General features: G+C 50.3%; 1 protein-coding gene across 3 annotated transcripts in view; it reads left to right on the top strand.

The window, feature by feature from the left end:
* The first annotated feature begins 594 nt into the window (after positions 1 to 594).
* LDLRAD4 (low density lipoprotein receptor class A domain containing 4) overlaps positions 595 to 16297 on the top strand; it is a 414853-nt gene continuing 399150 nt past the window's right edge. Inside the window, exon 1 of one of the 3 annotated variants that reach the window (XM_032309444.1) lies at positions 595 to 690. The gene's annotated coding sequence lies outside the window, so the exon portion shown is untranslated. Of the gene's footprint in view, positions 691 to 931; positions 1134 to 1484; positions 1732 to 16297 lie in introns of those variants that run through there. The other 2 variants (XM_032309443.1, XM_032309442.1) reach the window with 2 other exon arrangements.

Here is a 16297-nt window from a genome sequence, read left to right on the forward strand (position 1 = left end):
GCGCCCGCACGCCCCCAGCTCCGTGCACGCAGCCTGCAGAGGTTGGTGCGGCTCGCGCACTCGGGGTCGAGACCGGCCCACCTGCCGGCAGCACGGCGGCCCCGGCCGCCCCCGCGGCCTGGCCGCACGCCGGGTCCCCGCCGCGGAGGGGGATGGGGAGGGAGGAGAGACTGGAGGAGTTGGAGACAGACACAGCCTCGGCGAGCACAGTTACGGCTGGAGACAGACGGCGGCGGGAGGCGGAACACTCCCCCCCTCCGGCGACGGGAGGCGGGACACCTCCCTCGGCGGCTGCAGCACCGTCTCCCTCCTCCCCCCTCCTCCCGGAGGCTGCGGGCCGGGCCCGGCGGGACAGGCAGGCGATTGCGGCTGGCCCTGCCCGCCCCGCGCGCCGCCGCGGCCGGCCGGGGATCCCCTGCGAGCCGGGGAGGAGCCGCCGCCGCCAGACAGGCTGCGAGTCTCTGGGAAAGTGAAAGGGGGGCGGGGAGCGCGGGGGAGGCCCGGGGGTAAGGTCCCCGGCTCTTAAAGAGACCCGGCGCACCGCGCCGCGCTCCCCGCCGACCCGCTGCGCGCCCCCCCGCCGCGGCGGCCCCGCATCCTGCGCCCCTCCCCCGCGGCCAGCAGGGCCGGTGGCCCGGCGGGCCGCAGTGCGGGCGGTCCCCCGCCTCTGCTCCAGAGGGACGGCCGCAGGTGAGTGCAGATCCGAGGTGGCTGTTGTGGTCTCGGCGTCTGGCCCAAGTTCAGCGCGGCGCTGGGGCGGGAAGGGGGGAGGCTGGGGAGGGCAGGGGGCGGAGGACGAGGGGACAGGACGCTCCGGGAACGGGACGTCCGCGAGCCTGCGCCGTCGGCGGGGGCGGGAGGGAGCTGCGCAGCCCCGTGAGTCCTCCCCAGACCGGCGAGTCCCCCGGAGACGAGTTCTTCAGGTCTGAGGCTGTGTAGCCCGTGGGCACGGCGGCGTCCTGGGGCGCTCGCCCGGGGCGCGTGTCGGGAGGGCGACCCGGCACTCCGAACCGAGCCGCCGCCGCCTCTGCTTGTGTGCTCTGTTGGAGGAACGCTGCCGACCTATTTCTCGGTGCCCGGCGCGGGGTGTCCTGCGGTTGCAGGACCTAATTCTGCACCGTGGGGAGGCCGGGGTAAGCGCCGCGGTAACTGCCCAAACTGAGGTCTCAGTTCCCAGGGGCCTGTCAGCGAGCCACTGCAGGGGGTGGGGTGGGGGGTGGGGGTACTGGAGGTCAGCGGGAAGCGGGAAGATCGTGCAGGACCTTGCTGGGGAGTTTGCGGGAAGGAAAAGGGGCGGGAGCGGGCCGTACTCTGAACCCTGCATCCGGCTGCTGGACAGCCCGCAGCCCGCAGCCCGCGGCTCCGCACCCCGGGACCCCGCAGGTCGCGCCCCGCACCCCTGGGGCCCGCCTCACCCGGCGTCTGCCCGGGTCCCCCAGCGCGCGTTGACGTCGGTCGCGGGGCCGCCCGCAGCTCCCGGCATTGGCTGGAAGTCGATTGTCTCCCGGCGGTTGCTGTTACACTCAGGCTGGGTCTCTGAGCCCCGGAGGAAGCAGGCGTGTGTTGAATTTCTCTTTGACCCTTAACGGTGGAATAAACAGGAAACGACGAGCACCCAGCCCGGGCTCAGCACTTGCCTTTGTTGTGGGGTCCTCTTTGCACAGTGACGAGGAGGCGTCCCTGGGACCCCTGCCGGGTGCGCCGCCCGGAGTGGCGTTGGGGGCGAGCCGTGTAAGTACGCGGCTGGAAGACAGTGGGCTCGATTCAGGTTAATTTGCTGGGGTGGTGGAGAGGGCATTTGCTTGTTTCAAAACTTTTTTTTTTTTTTCCATTGGAAAAGGAAGTCTTGGCTTCCCGTTGAGGCAGAGATTTTCAGGAGGACGACACGGAGCGTGGTGGGTGGGTGGCACCTGGAGAAGATGCGTCAGTCAGTGCCCTCGTTCCCGGTTTAGCTGGCGGGGCACCGTGCAGCCTGTCTGTCAGAACAGCGAGAAACTCTTTAAAGCAAGAACGGCTTCCTTGCTCCTAGCCCGGCACGGGAATGATTACTGAGTGGCATTGGCCACATAAGCTAGCTTAATTTTTGTTTTCCCCAAAGAGTCTTTTAATTAGCTAGGATTGTGTAATTTTCATTTGCTTCTTTTCTCTTTCTCTGTGTCCCATCTATTACCTTCTCTTCTTTTGCAATTACTTTGGCTTCGATATCCCCAGGCCCTACTTACAGTTCAGGGCTGCTTTCCACAATGTCAATTAATTACTGTGATAAATATTCATTGATGACCTACTGTGTGCTAGGCATTGTAGGCTTCGAGGTGAGATAAGCTATTAGAGGATATTGAGTCTGAGAGTTACTGTAAGTAAGTTTCTTGCAGTGGAGGTGGGTAGAGATGGTCAGCAGCCTTGGTTCTTAAAAATACATAGGTCCCATGGCTGGCATGGAGGTTGGTGCCTTCCTTTACTGCTAGTACTAGGAAACCTCCCTTTAAGATGGCCCTTTCCACTTGTTTGGCTAGCTAAGAAAGATATTCTTCCACTTGAATTTTGCCTGGAGCTTCTGGACTGAGCTTTGCATTGACAAGGAGTGTTCTGTAGAAACTGCCATTGCATCAAGCCATGTTCTGTATTTTGTATGTGACTATTTAGTTCTTTCCAGTATTTATATTGAATTTCCTGTCATCTGTATATCTGTCTTTGTGCTCTGCACAGTTCTCTTGCAACATATTCTTTATGTTTGGTAAAGGATCATAATGTCAAATTTGAGTCATTACATAGACAAACGAATAGATCTGAATATTGCCCATCCCATGCACATTTATTGAATTATAATATTTGGTTTCCTATCAACTCTTGAATGCTATTTGATGGCCCTTGCAAAGCAGTGCTTTTTACAGCATGGATAAATGCCTCATGATCTTTGAAAGCTTCATTCTTTTAAGAGCTTCACTTTGCAATTGACATTGAACACACTGTTAGGAATTAGGGCCAAGACTGTAAATGCCGGTTAGGATGTGCTGTAATGGAGTTGTAGCTCCTTCCTTCCTTGTTTTAAAAAGACTCTTTTAATTTCTTAACATTCTTCTGTTGCCCTTGGAAGAGTTTGCCGTCACTGGCCATGGTTCTAGTTCATGTAGGTTTCTGTTTACTATGGAGAAGACTTTTCCCACAGGGTTTTAGGACGGTCTCTTGAATCCTCTTGGGGGCTTGGTTTGCATGACCACAGTCCTGCAGAGGAATCCAGCCAGGGCCACCTGCTTATTAAGGGATTTTGTACCAATTTGTTGGCACATGATTTGAGAATCAAAGCCCTGCACCCCCCCACCTCTCCTCGCCCCCTGCCATAGTATATACATACATAGACAAATATTTCCCCCCAACTGCTGACAGTGTTCTAAGAATAGTTTTCTTGCCTGGCGTGCTGAGAGCAAGGACCCATCTGCAGAGGTGTTTACAGTTTGGGACTGTGCTGTAGTCTTGGTTGACTTAGCAGCCTGCCAGAGTAGCCTTGTAGCTCATGGGACGCCGTCTGTTTTTCATCTGGGCTGCTGGAGGGGCAGTTCCCAGCTGGACAGGGCATCAGAGAGAGCGGAGAATGACTTTTGCTCTATGAGGGTAGTTTCTGTCCTGATGTCAAGCAGAGACCCTTGGGCTCTGTCTGGATCCCTTTGCTGTCACCTGGCTGTCAGTCACCCATGGTCTAGGCTGGAGAGGACTGTTCTGTGTAAACCCAAACTCTCAGGGCTGGGGCAGGGACACTTGGTTGTGACACTTGCTTGTCCAATCTCTTTGGTAGTTCTTGCCCTATTTCTTTTCATGTTTAATCATCTAGACTTAAGGAGTTCCTATGACGTGCCTGTCCTTTTGGGTGAGAGTTAGTAGAGGAGCAATAGCTATAAAAAGATTATTCCATATTAACCTGGAAAGTTTTTAGAAATGTTAAGCACACTTGATTTAGACACAGAACTACTAAATACAAACAGTAGCAAAAACGCCCTGTAGTCCCGTCTTGCCCTTTTGCCGCTTCTTCCTCTTTCTCCCTTCCTCCTTCTAGTCCTCCATCCATCCATCCGTCCATCCGTCCTTCCTTCCTTCCTTCCTCCTCCCTCCCTCCTTTTCTTCTTATCTCAGAAAAGTCTTCTGGAAGCCATTATTTTCTGGTGTCAGAGTGACTTTCTGCCTACATGGGATTCTTTAGTCTAGAATTACACCTTGACCTATATTATGGGTATGCATGGAACGTGAGTCTTAAGTTTTAAAATAGGAACATAAAGTTTCTCTCTACTATTTGCAAATTTAGGCCCCAAGACCTACCACTTTTTTAGGAAAACTGGTGTGTGTGTGTGTGTGTGTGGCGTTATTCGTTTCACTGTTAGGCAGCTGGAGTGAACAGGCCCCCAGGACCTGTACTATTAATTGCTACAGAAATATTGGATTCCTATTCCCAGTGACTATTGTTTTTTCCTCTGTCATAGGAGGAATTGAAAATAGTGTTTGTGTTGTCTCATATCCATGTGAGATGGATTGTTTTTCTTTGAATTTCCACTAAAAATGGCACTTTGGCCTTTTAAGCTGTTTTTGTGAGGACTTTTCTTTCCACTAGGCTTGTTTTCCAGATAGGTCTTGGAAATTACGAAGAACATAGCTATAATTTCTCTCTTGATTGGCAGCTGAGAGCTTTCCTGAACAAAAATAAGGCTACACTGTGCCAAATGGTTGACTTTTCTAGAATAAAAACTCTAAAGGGTATGCAGAAAGTCCTCTGGTTAATATATTGGCATTCCCAGAACCCACTAAAACTCCGGCTGCCTGCCAGACACCACTTAATGAGGACGCAGAATGTCTGGCTCAAATCCCCACGAGCAGAAGGGGGTGGGGAGCTGATGTCCACACCCTTTATTAATTTTTAATGACTGTACTTTTGTTTGGCAGATTTTGCTCTGTACCCCCCTCACGACTGACCCCCACCACATCGCCCCTCCCCCCATCCGTTTATTTACTCATTTACTTGGCATCAGAAAAACGTTGAGACTTTCCAAGGTTAAGAATCCTGCTGAGGGATCACTTCTGTTTGTGTCGGTGCTTTTGTCGTTGCTTTTCTTTCTTTTTCTCTCCTCCCAACCCTTTTTCAGACAAGGAAGAGAGAGGAGGAACAGAAAAAGAGATGACAACTTTTTTTCTATTTTTTTTTTTTATGATGCTTTATTGTCTGCTGGAAGAGAACCATTTACGAAACTTTAAGTTTGTCAGACAGTTTATATGACAGTGCAAGTTGGTGCTTGCCAAGCTCCAGACAGATTGCTAATGTTACATGACAGGGATAAATGAATTACCGCTGTCTGCAACACGCTTGCACTGCAAACGCGCTCTGGAGCCGGCGTCCGGGCGCTGCGCACCCAGGAAGCCTGCTGGCTGTGCAGCTGGGAGGAAGGCCTCTCTGCCTCTTGCCTAGAATTCTGTGACTTGGTTCGGAAATGAAAAGGGTGTGTCTCTCGCTTTTATTTTTGGCAGGGCTGCAGGGTAGCAGAATGGACGGAACAGCTGTGTGTCCTTCGCGTCACTGGGCAGCTCTGCCCCCTTGCCCTGCCCTTCCCCTCCCCCTCTGGCCCCACCACATTCTTCCCTTTGCACCAGGGGGCATGGCACCTAGCCTTCCTCCCAGAGACCTGCTGCGGACAAAACTAAACGTTGTTCTCAGCGGCTCAGACCTTTAGTGTTCCCGAAGCCAAGTTTCAAGCTGTTTACAGTTGCGTTCTTTCTGCAGGTGCAGACATTGAGAACAAATTGTCTGAGATAAGTGTGTGTGTGTGTGTGTGTGTGTGTGTGTGTGTGTGTGTGTGTGCTGCCCTGGGAGGGGGCAGGGTGGCACTCCTTGGGCATAATGTACTTTCATCTCTGGCAATTTGGATAGTCAGCTGGCAGAGTGACAGGTGTAATGAACTTAATGGTCTTGCTCTAGTTGTTAGCGGACACACCGCTCATATTACAAAGCCACCTCCTAAGTTGGGCCCCTGCCAAATGACTGGCTCTTCTCCTTGCAGACGAGATTCAGGGCCTGCACTACTCCAGTGACGTGAAGGTCAGGAATTAGTGGGTGTGAGCAAACATCTGTGTGTCCTCAGCCACATGGTGCCTAAATGGACCTCGAATTTCTCTTCAAAGTAAAAGCGTTGATTCATCTCGCATGCATCCCATCCACCTCGGCTGGTCAGTCCTCCATGAGAGGTGTGGCAAGGGACCCTCTGTGTAGGTGTGTGGACTCTTTATCCCTGGGGTTTGCAGAATGGCAGGCTTCCTGCTGGGCCTTGTCAGTTCTCAGCCGGCCACCGGCCACTGATCTCCAGAGATGGGCCGGGCCTGTGGCTGGTGGAGGCTCCACCGGGCATTGTTTTCATTGTCTGGGGCCCCAAGGGCCTGCACCCTCCCCAGAGCTGGGGAGGGGATTTCCATAGTAAAATCTCATAGCTTCCAGAAGGCAAGAGTGGAGAGTCCACGGCAGGAGGCCAGGCTGCTTTTGGAAGGGCTCCTGGACCTCTGGCGGGCCCGCCTCCACTAGGGCACTTGGTCAGAGAATAGTAGCAGCGGTTCCAGACACTTGCAGAGTGCTGACTGTATGCCAGGCTCTTCTTAGTGTTGCACATATATGAACTAATTTTGTCCTCGGTGCAGCCCTGTGACATCTGGACTGCTCCGTCCCCAGCTTGCCGGAAGGCAGCGAGAAGCCTGGGAATTACCCAGTCGCACCTCTTGTAAACAAAGGGTGGGGTCGGACACAGCCCAGGCCTTCTCTCACTTCGGGTCTGGGCTGGGACTCCAGGCCGCCCGAGGTCAACCCCCAAGCCAGAAGTTCTTCCTCAGGGACCTGTTGGTGGAGCTGGGTGGAGGAGGACAAGTTGGGCGGAGGAGGACCGTGCCCTTTCTCTCTGGTCCCGGTCCCAGAACAGGTCCCAGTGACTGCTCAGCCAGCAAGGCCCTTTCTTCTTCCTTCCTGCTTTTATCTGTGGCTCTGATTACGGCCCCCTCACTGCCATTCCCCATTCTTCTTTCTAGCCTCTGCTTCCTGTTCGTGTCACACTGGTGACAAGGCTGTTGGTAGCTTTGTTTTGTCCATCTCGAACCTTGAGTCCCTCAAGGCAGATGAAGTGAAAATCAGTAGCAGGATTGTTGGCTGAGGTACTCTGCACCATTCCTTAAAAACCTCTTCTGTTAGTCTTATCTGGGTGTCGATGGTTAGAGTGTTAGGACCTGTTTTCTGAGGGGTGAACTGAGGCCGGTGGAGGAGAAGCCTTCTGTCTGCTGTGGGTCTTGTGGGGCTTGGGGCAGGCTGAATGAGGCCCTCCTGGGTGTTTGTTCACTCAGAAGGATCCAGATCATCTAGTACATGGAATACTACTGATTTCATTTCCCTTTACTTCCCACATTTGGGAAAAAAACAAAACAAAACAAAACAAAACAAAATCGTCATATCTTTAAGAGTCTCTATTTTGATTCATGAGGGCATAGATTAATCAACCACACATATTGACGTGTCCTTCTTAAGAAAGAATGTCTGTTTTGGACAAACCCAAATGTTTGGGATTACAGCAAGTTCTTAGGTGATGCAGAGTCCCTTGGGCCTGGCAGGACAGCCCCTCAGCTCTTTGCAAGCCCACGGCAGTGGGGCAAGAACGGGAATCCATGGGAATCCATGGTAGCCCCTGAGCCCAGCCAGGTGATTGGGGTCCCTGTAGAATGTATTATGGTGTCCACACGTTGTGGGGTACTGGAAGTTCCTGTTCTGGTCTGTGCTCCGTCCTCCCCATCTCCACAGCCCCGAGCAACAGTGTTTTCACAGGGCTTGTCCCAGAGTGCTTCAGTCGTCAGTTCCCTGGGACATGCTCATCACAGCCTGTGAGGCAGGCTTTAGCATTGCCTGTCAGGACAGACACGGAGGCCTGGGTGCGCCAGCTGCCAGTCCAGCTCTGTCCACTCTAGTTGAAACTGACTTTTCATTCCACAGACTCTTTTAGGCCTGTCTAAAACTATTCTCATAGATCTAGTCTCTGAAATTCTTTTTCTTTTTTTTAAGGTTTTATTTATTATTTGACAGAGACACAGCAAGAGAGGGAACACAAGCAGGAGGAATGGGAGAGGGAGAAGCAGGCCTCTTGCTGAGCAGGCAGCCCGATGCGGGGCTCGATCCCAGTACTCTGGGATCATGACCTGAGCTTAAGGCAGACGCCTAACAGATTGAGCCACCCAGGCGCCCCTGAAATTTTTTTTCCCCCCTGATTATATTCTTATTGAGCATAATTAGAAACAAGGAAATCAAGAAGAAAAAAGAAAAAAATGAAAATAACTAAAATTGTCTTTGATCCTACTACTTTTAGAAGACCTCTGTTAGTAGGTTAGTAGATTCTTTCCAGCTTATAAAATTATATGTAGAACGTATGTACATTTTCAGACTTTGTATTTTATTGTGAACATTTTTTCATGTAATTTAAATATTCTCCAAAGATACCACTGCTGACAACTATAACATTCTACTCTATGGTTATTTATTTATTTATTTTTTAATCTGTTTGGGACATTGAGGATGTTACCAGTTCTCTGTATTCTAAATGATACTGAGTTGAACATTTTGATTACATCCTTTGATAGATTCCTAAAAGGGAGGATCATGGGTATAAAAACTTTTAGAGGGTCTTCCAAAAGTATCACCAGCTTGCTTTTCAGAAAGGATGGGGCATTTTCACTCCCACAGACAAAAGGGTGACTACACCCTTGTCAATGCTAGGTATTATTAAAAAAAAAACCTTTGCAAATTGGGCAGTAAATGTTATGATTACATTTTCCTTTCCATCTTTTTGTTATAAGAATCTAGTTTTAGGGGAGCCTGGGTGGCTCAGTTGGTTGAGCGTCTGCCTTCAGCACAGGTTATGATCCTAGGGTCCTGGGATTGAGCCCCTCATCGGGCTCCCTGCTCGGTGGGAAGCCTGCTTCTCCCTCTCCCACTCCCCCTGTTTATGTTCCCTCTCTTGCTGTCTCTCTCTCTGTCAAATAAATAAGTAATAAAATCTTAAAAATAAAAGAAGAATCTAAGTCTATATCATCTGGATCATAGGTGAAAAGAGTTTTGCTGTTTGCTAGAGTTTTGTTGTGGGCAAACACAGTGATTTAGTGGGTGATCTCCTCAGGGAGGTATAAGATCTTCGTGCTATTTTATTTTTAGGATTTTTATTTATTTCTTTGACACAGAGAGAGAGAGATCACAAGTAGGCAGAGGGGCAGGCAGAGAGAGGGGGTAAGCAGGTCCGTTGCTGAGCAGAGAGCCCGATGTAGGGCTCGATCCCAGGACCCTGAGATCCTGATCTGAGCTGAAGGCAGAGGCTTGACCCACTGAGCCACCTAGGAGCCCTGATCTTTGTGCTATTTTAAATTTGAGATAAATTCTACTTAGGTAGGTTAAAGACACTAAATAATCTAATACATTTTTCAAATAAAATTAGAGGATTTTACGGCCAAGGACTGCACCTGCTCTCTTCTGCCTCCCTCAATCCTCACCCTACCCTGTGGGGGAATTTGGGCTCACAGTGGAAGAGTGAGGGCCAGGAGAGAGATGGATTCAGTGGCCAGCTGCTCGAACACGGTGTGACATATCCTTCAGTCACTCCTTTCCTTTCGAAGACTACTTTCTGAGATCATGCTCTTCCCTAGCCTTGTCCCCAAGGATGCCAACGTAGAGCTCATCCTCTTATGTTTGACCTGAGGATTGCTACACAACACTTGACCTTGCTACCTCTGCGGAGGGCACTCCCTTCCTGCTTCCACAGGCTTGGCTGTTTGCTTCTGGCTGAGGCCTTTGCCCTTTTAGAGGCTCACGCAACCATCGACAGTGTCTGGCTTGCTAAGCTGATTGCTCCCAAAGCTGGAGGGAAGAGGAAAATCATCTTAGTAGATTTCAATTAAGTAAAGCAAAGCAGTTTTGCTTTCTCTGAAAGGCAGGCTTTTCAGCTGGAAGGTTGGGAGCGGCTGGCCAGAGGGAAACCCATTTCACAGTCCTGGCTCGGGGGGAGGGAGCAAAACAGAAGCCCTGTATCTTTGGGGCCAGTCCCACATAGCTTGTTGCATTCACACTCACCTTTGTGTGTCTGTTTGTTCAGTGGTGTTGACCATGCTCTGGGGTGCATGGTGGAAGTACACCCCATCTGGGGCATGCTGGGTGAGCAGTGGGCAGGGTCCTCGCCTCTTTGCTCAGGTGAGTGAGCCCGGACACCTCAGGCCAGGTGGCACCCATATGGCACCCAGCCCCGTGTGGGCAGTGGCCTGCATCTCTCCCCCACTGGCCACACAGTCAACTCCCTGCTGCATTCCTGGTGCAAATCTGCTCTTGCCTTGGCAGGTAGTGTGGACAGTGCCAAGGCCTTGGAGATGGAGTGTGCAGAAGACCGCCATTGGGTGGGAGGGCTGGTTGGTGGCCACCCAGGTGGTCCAACCATGAGGGGTCAGGCAGCACCTTTGGGGGGGGCAGCTTGTGCTGGGTCCCTTGAGGAAACTGGCTAGGAGTATCCCAGGGAGTTGCGTGCTAGTGATGTTATTGAATAGTTGGCTGGAACATTTACTCAGGGCACTTTGGGTGATTGAAAAATACACCTTGTGTACCTTCCTTCTGTTTGCTTGTTGGCTGATGTGTACGGGGGCTGACAGACTTTTGTTTAATTTGACCTCCATGCATTTGGCTTGCTCCTTCAACAGAATGATAAAATGCCAGGATGTTTTTCTAGGAGGGACAGAGGGCCTTTTTGGACATAATGAATGCATAATTTTAGAGGTGGAGGAGATGTTTACAGTTGGATGGCTTGGATGAATGTTTGTTCTCTTGCTCCGTCAGCTATTAAGATAAATACCATCCCCTTACAGAATTTAGCTTTCATCCTATTGGTGTTTAAAGGCGAGATTCAAAATCTTTACTTCTTTTACAAAATCTTCACTTCCTTAGTTTACTCAAGCTAGGTCTTGGGATTTAAAATAATTTTTTCTTTTCATCCGGAGAATAATGTAAAAATATTAAATATTGTACATATACAGTTATAACTTCATAATTATGTAGAAAATTTAATCCAGAGAAATCATAATTGTTTTCTGATAAATACAGTTAGACATTAAATGGAATTGGAGTTATTTAATGGAACTCCTTGTGCATTACTTTGCAATGTGAATGCATCCTTTTACTGATATAACATGGTTTATATATTGGATTTTATAAAAATTGGGGCACATCTGTGTGCTTCAGGGGATGGCTTCCATTCTGACATCCGCCACGAGGCAGGCAGGCTGTTCTCACTTGACCCACCTGAGGAAGCAATGGCAGGGCAAAAACGCGGGGCTGACCACTGTCCGCAGTGCGTGTAGAAGAGTCTCAGTAGACGTTTTATCATGGGGTTGCTTATAAAGGGTTGCTTTCCTCTGCCTCTCCTGGATGTATCTTCTGGGCTCTTGTCTGATCCAGCCCTTGGGAGGCTGCATGACTTTAGAAAGATCTGTTGGCCCTTCTCTAAAACAACTATCTGCCCACCTGTTAGGCTTTGAAGGGGATTAGGTAAAATAATGCATATGCAAGCCAGTGGGGAGAGGCTAAGTGAACTAGTGAGTGCTCAGGAAATGGCCGCTGTTATGAAGTCAGGTAAGTATTTGTGAGGCACCTGTCCAGCTGGTGTGGCGCTGACCCAGCTCCTGCCCTCTGGGGGACTTGGAGACTCAAAGACAAGGTAGACTACGTGTCCAGGAAGCACCCAGCAGCTAATAGCCAGAGGTTTATAATCAGGTCTCTAGTTAGGAGTGGGAAACCCAGGGCGCCTGGGTGGCTCAGTCCTTAAGTGTCTGCGTTCAGCTCAGGTCATGATCTCAGGATCCTGGGATCCAGCCCGCATTGGGCTCCCTGCTCGGCGGGAAGCCTGCTTCTCCCTCTCCTACTCCCCCTGCTTGTGTTCCCTCTCTTGCTGTCTCTCTGTCAAATAAATAAACAAAATCTTAAAAAAAATAAAAAAGAAAAAAAAAAGAGTGGGAAACCCTATTTAAGCCATGAGTCAGGAAGGGCTTTGTATGTGAGAGAGTGAGATGGCAGGGTCTGATGGGCCTCGTGTGTTGCCTCTCTTCCCTGCTCCGTATTCTTGTGGAGCCTTGTGATGCCCAGGCATTGGCTCTGCCCCCACACTGCTGGAAGGCAGGCGCCCACGTGGTTGTTGCACTGGGCGACTGGCCTGGCCAGTGCGTTGGTGGCACTGGGAGGTATGAAGGGCTCGGAAGAGTGATGAGGACCTCTGGGTCTACTCTGGTCTGTCAAGGAAGACTTTGGGAGAGGGTGACTCGGGGCTGAGACTTGGTGAAGAAACACATTTTTGCCAGGTGGACAAGCAGGGACGGGGTGTTCACAGTCACTGGCTTCCGGAAGGCTAGATGCACTGGGCTCTAGAAGGCAAATATCAGGGTTTCAAACTTCTGTGTGTAAGTGTATGCTACATTTTTACTGCAGTACATGTGTGTTAATTTACAAATAAATACATGTGACCTCTGTGTGTGCTCACACTTTTTTGCTCATAGGAGTTTGTGCTTAAAAATATTGGGGTTCCTGGGCACCTGGCTGGCTCAGACAGTGGAGCGTGTGACTCTTTGATCTCGGGGTTTTAAGTTCGAGCTCCATGTTGGGTGTAGAGATTACTTAAAAGTAAACAATCTTTTTTTTTTTTTTTTAAGATTTTATTTATTCATTTGAGAGAGAGACAGAGACAGATAGAGCACAAGCAGTAGAAGAGGCGGAGGGAGAGAGAGAAGCAGACTTCCTTCTGAGCTGGGGGCTGGATGAGAAGCAGACTTCCTTCTGAGCTGGGGGTTGGATCCCAGGACCCTGGGATCATGACCTGAGCTGAAGGCAGACACTTAACCGACTGAGCCACCCAGGTGCCCTGAGGATGGTGAAGTTCAGTTAATTTGCTGAGGGGGGAGTGGGGGCCGTGGGGGCTGCAGGGATAAGTAAACATGTGGTTCTTTTCCTGCCTTCGGAGACTGTACATTATGGCCAGAGTTCTGAGTGTCAGACGCCTGGCAGGGTTAGTCAGTGAGGCAGCACGCCAAGAGAACGGAGATCCGTGCCGATGGTTAGTGAGGGGGCTCTCATGGGGGAGTGGTGCCAGGGCGAGGGGGCTCAGGACAGATTTTGTAGGGGGAAAAAAAGGCAGTTGACACGTGTGACCTGTACCTCTGTTGATGGGCAAGGACCGGAAGAGAAAGGTGTGGATAAAGGCAGGGGAACCTGGAGGGGCATTTGAACACCAGTCCATTGTCACCATCGGAGCTGGTAAACATTAGGTGTTGTCATTATCATTTTCGATCTTGTGTCATGGCACTGGATTAAGGTAGGCAAGACTCTTCTGGGGAGTCCTTCCTCCCATCTTTGCTGAGGACCGAATGCACAGCCAGGAATGGTGAAGAAAAACAAGCCTGCTGGGCTTAATTTCCTTCTCTATTTGTTTGCCCTGGGTACTCTGTCTTGACTGTGGTTTTTTAATACTCAGTATTTGTTCACATTTTACAAAATGCTTATATTTCCTCCTCAGTGCCGTTCATACCAGGAAGCCAGGTTTATCACTTCCACATGGTAACAATAATGCCTTCTATTTGCAAAACATTTGCAACTTTTTAAAGCTCTTCACAGACAGTATCTCATTTCAGGTTCCTTGGCTTGAAGGAACAAATAATTAATGAAATGTACATAGAAGTGTAATTAACGGATTTGTTCCTTATTCTTCTCTAATGTGGCCATTAGCTGAATGTAGAATTCAGACTGGAGTTTATTTTAATGTGCAAAACCTAATGGGAAAGAGATGCTCTGTCATTGTCCAAACCACATGGCAAGGTATTTTCTGCAGTTGCTGGGACCAAGGCTTTGCCTCTTGCTTGCTGGCTGGGCACTCAGGTGACATAATTTTGAGAGATTAGGGTAGAGCACTCAAAATCCAATTCAAGAGTACAGCCAAACCACGCATCCTTTCTCAGAGGGATTGTGTAGACGAGAGCTCATGGAAGTGAAGTGTGCCGGTGGCCTGGGTGGATGTTGGGAGCCTCCTCTTGTTTCTTTTCCTTTGAGAAAGGAAGGCTTGCCCGTGAGCCCGTTGCGGCACGTAAAAAGCAGCAAATCTAAAGTGTCCACCTGTTGGTTAGGGTGGAGCGTGTGCCCCGCACACCGTCTTGGGTGCTGAGAGTCCAGACAGAGCACTTGGGATCTCTGTCCTCCTGGGATCGAGCCCCACATCAGGCTCCCTGCTTGGCGGGAAGCCTGCTTCTCCCTCTCCCACCCAGCCTGCTTGTGTTCCCTCTCTCGCTGTCTCTCTCTCTCTCTGTCAAATAAATAAATAAAATCTTAAAAAAAATAAAAATCCTTGGCACGCCTGGGTGGTTCAGTTGGTTAAGCATCTGCCTTTGGCTCAGGTCATGGTCCTGGGTCCTGGGATCGAGTCCGGCATCCGGCTCTCTGCTTGGCGGGAACCCTGCTTCTCCTTCTGCCTACTGCTCCCCCTGCTTATGCTTTCTCTTTCTCTCTAACAAATAAATACATGAAATTAAAAAAAAAAAAAAAAAAAAAAGAAATCCTATTCATTCCGAGCTGGGTCCCTTTGTCCTGGTTACATAAGGCTGCTCTGCGGCCTCAGCCCTCGACCAGCGCCTGGCCACCTGCGCCCAGTTTACGCCTTTACCTGTAGTGGCCCCTTTTCGCCACTCAGCCATTTACTGTCATGTGTGGCTCTGCTGCTGCCTCCGGGGTTGCCAAGTATACTGACCCCCTTCTTGTACTTCAAGTGGAAGTCCTTCAGGCCGCTGCTCACGCTTGCTTGGCAGTGTCCTGCTCTCTCTCTCCCTCTCCTCCCCAGACCTCAAGGGGTGTGTCCTCCCCTCCCTCCCCGAAACCACGCATGTGTGGAGCCTGACTCGCCCAAGTACTCGAGGCCTGCTTCTGCTGTCCTAGGCCCGTAACAGAGACGGAGGCTGCAGCATCTGCTGGCTTTTCCCAGTTCAGACTCCCACTGATGACGGTTTAGTTATCGTTCAATGTGGAGGAGGCAGATGAAGTGCTCTGATATCCGTAGGTAATTCGTTGTCAGGATCAGTAAGGACTGAGGCTCAGCTGGGAGCTGCGCATGGGGACTGGGGTGGAGAGCTGGTAGTGAACGGGCCCTGCCTCCGCGGAAGGTGTCTGCCTGGAAGGGTGGCCCTGACAAGAGGCGTTCTTCCCATCGCTCCGAAAGTGAACTTGTCTTCTGTACCATGCGAATATATTCTCTGCTGCGGGACAATAGAGCGGTAACATGATCTGTTCACTTCATTGGCTTGTGTGTTGATTGCAAGGAGATGGCAAGATGGCAGGGAGCCCTTCTGGAGTCTAGAGGGGAATGGCAAGCAGAACCTAGTGCAGAACTAGGTGCTTTTGCACGCTGGCTGAAGAAGCCAGCGCCCCCTGGTTTGAAATACTCCTTTCTGTGACCTCTTTGCCACTGTCTCCAGGGTTGTTTCATTGACAGCCTTCTCTGGATGTGTCTGAGCCCATGGTCTCCCTACCTCTGTGATGTGGCCCTCCAGGCAAAGCCGCCAAGGAGGGCCAGGCTCAGAGCTGGTGTTCAGTGGGGTCTCTCCTTTACCTGTCAGTGGAGACGGTTTTTGCACTTAGAACTTTATACCCACATCTGGAAAGCTTAGAGGCAGGATTCTTCTGCACATATTGAAATTGGTTGTACCGTTGACCCTTGAACAACACAGGCTTGGACTGCGTGGGGCCATGTACACGGGGTTATTTATTTATTTATTTTTGGTAAATACCAAATACAGGGCTATAAATTAAATATATTTTATCTTCCTTGTGATTTCCTTTTTTTTTTTTTAATATTTATTTATTTAACTCCTCTCTGCACCCCCTGTGGGGCTCAAACTCACGGCCCCAAGATTGAGAGTTGCAAGCCCTACCAGCTGAGCCAGACGGTGGGCCCCTTTGTGATTTTGTTAATACCATTTTTTTTTTCTGTATCTTACTTTATTTTAAGAATATGATGTATAGGGACGCCTGGGTGGCTCAGTTGGTTAAGCAGCTGCCTTCGGCTCAGGTCATGATCCCAGCGTCCTGGGATCGAGTCCCACATCGGGCTCCTTGCTCCACAGGGAGCCTGCTTCTCCCTCTGACTCTGCCTTCCACTCTGTCTGCCTGTGCTCGCTCCCGCTCGCTCTCTCTCTGACAAATAAATAAATAAAATCTTTAAAAAAAAAAAAAAAAAAAAAGAAT

The sequence above is a fragment of the Mustela erminea genome, chromosome 13, assembly GCF_009829155.1.
Source record: "Mustela erminea isolate mMusErm1 chromosome 13, mMusErm1.Pri, whole genome shotgun sequence".
Lineage (NCBI taxonomy): Eukaryota > Metazoa > Chordata > Mammalia > Carnivora > Mustelidae > Mustela > Mustela erminea.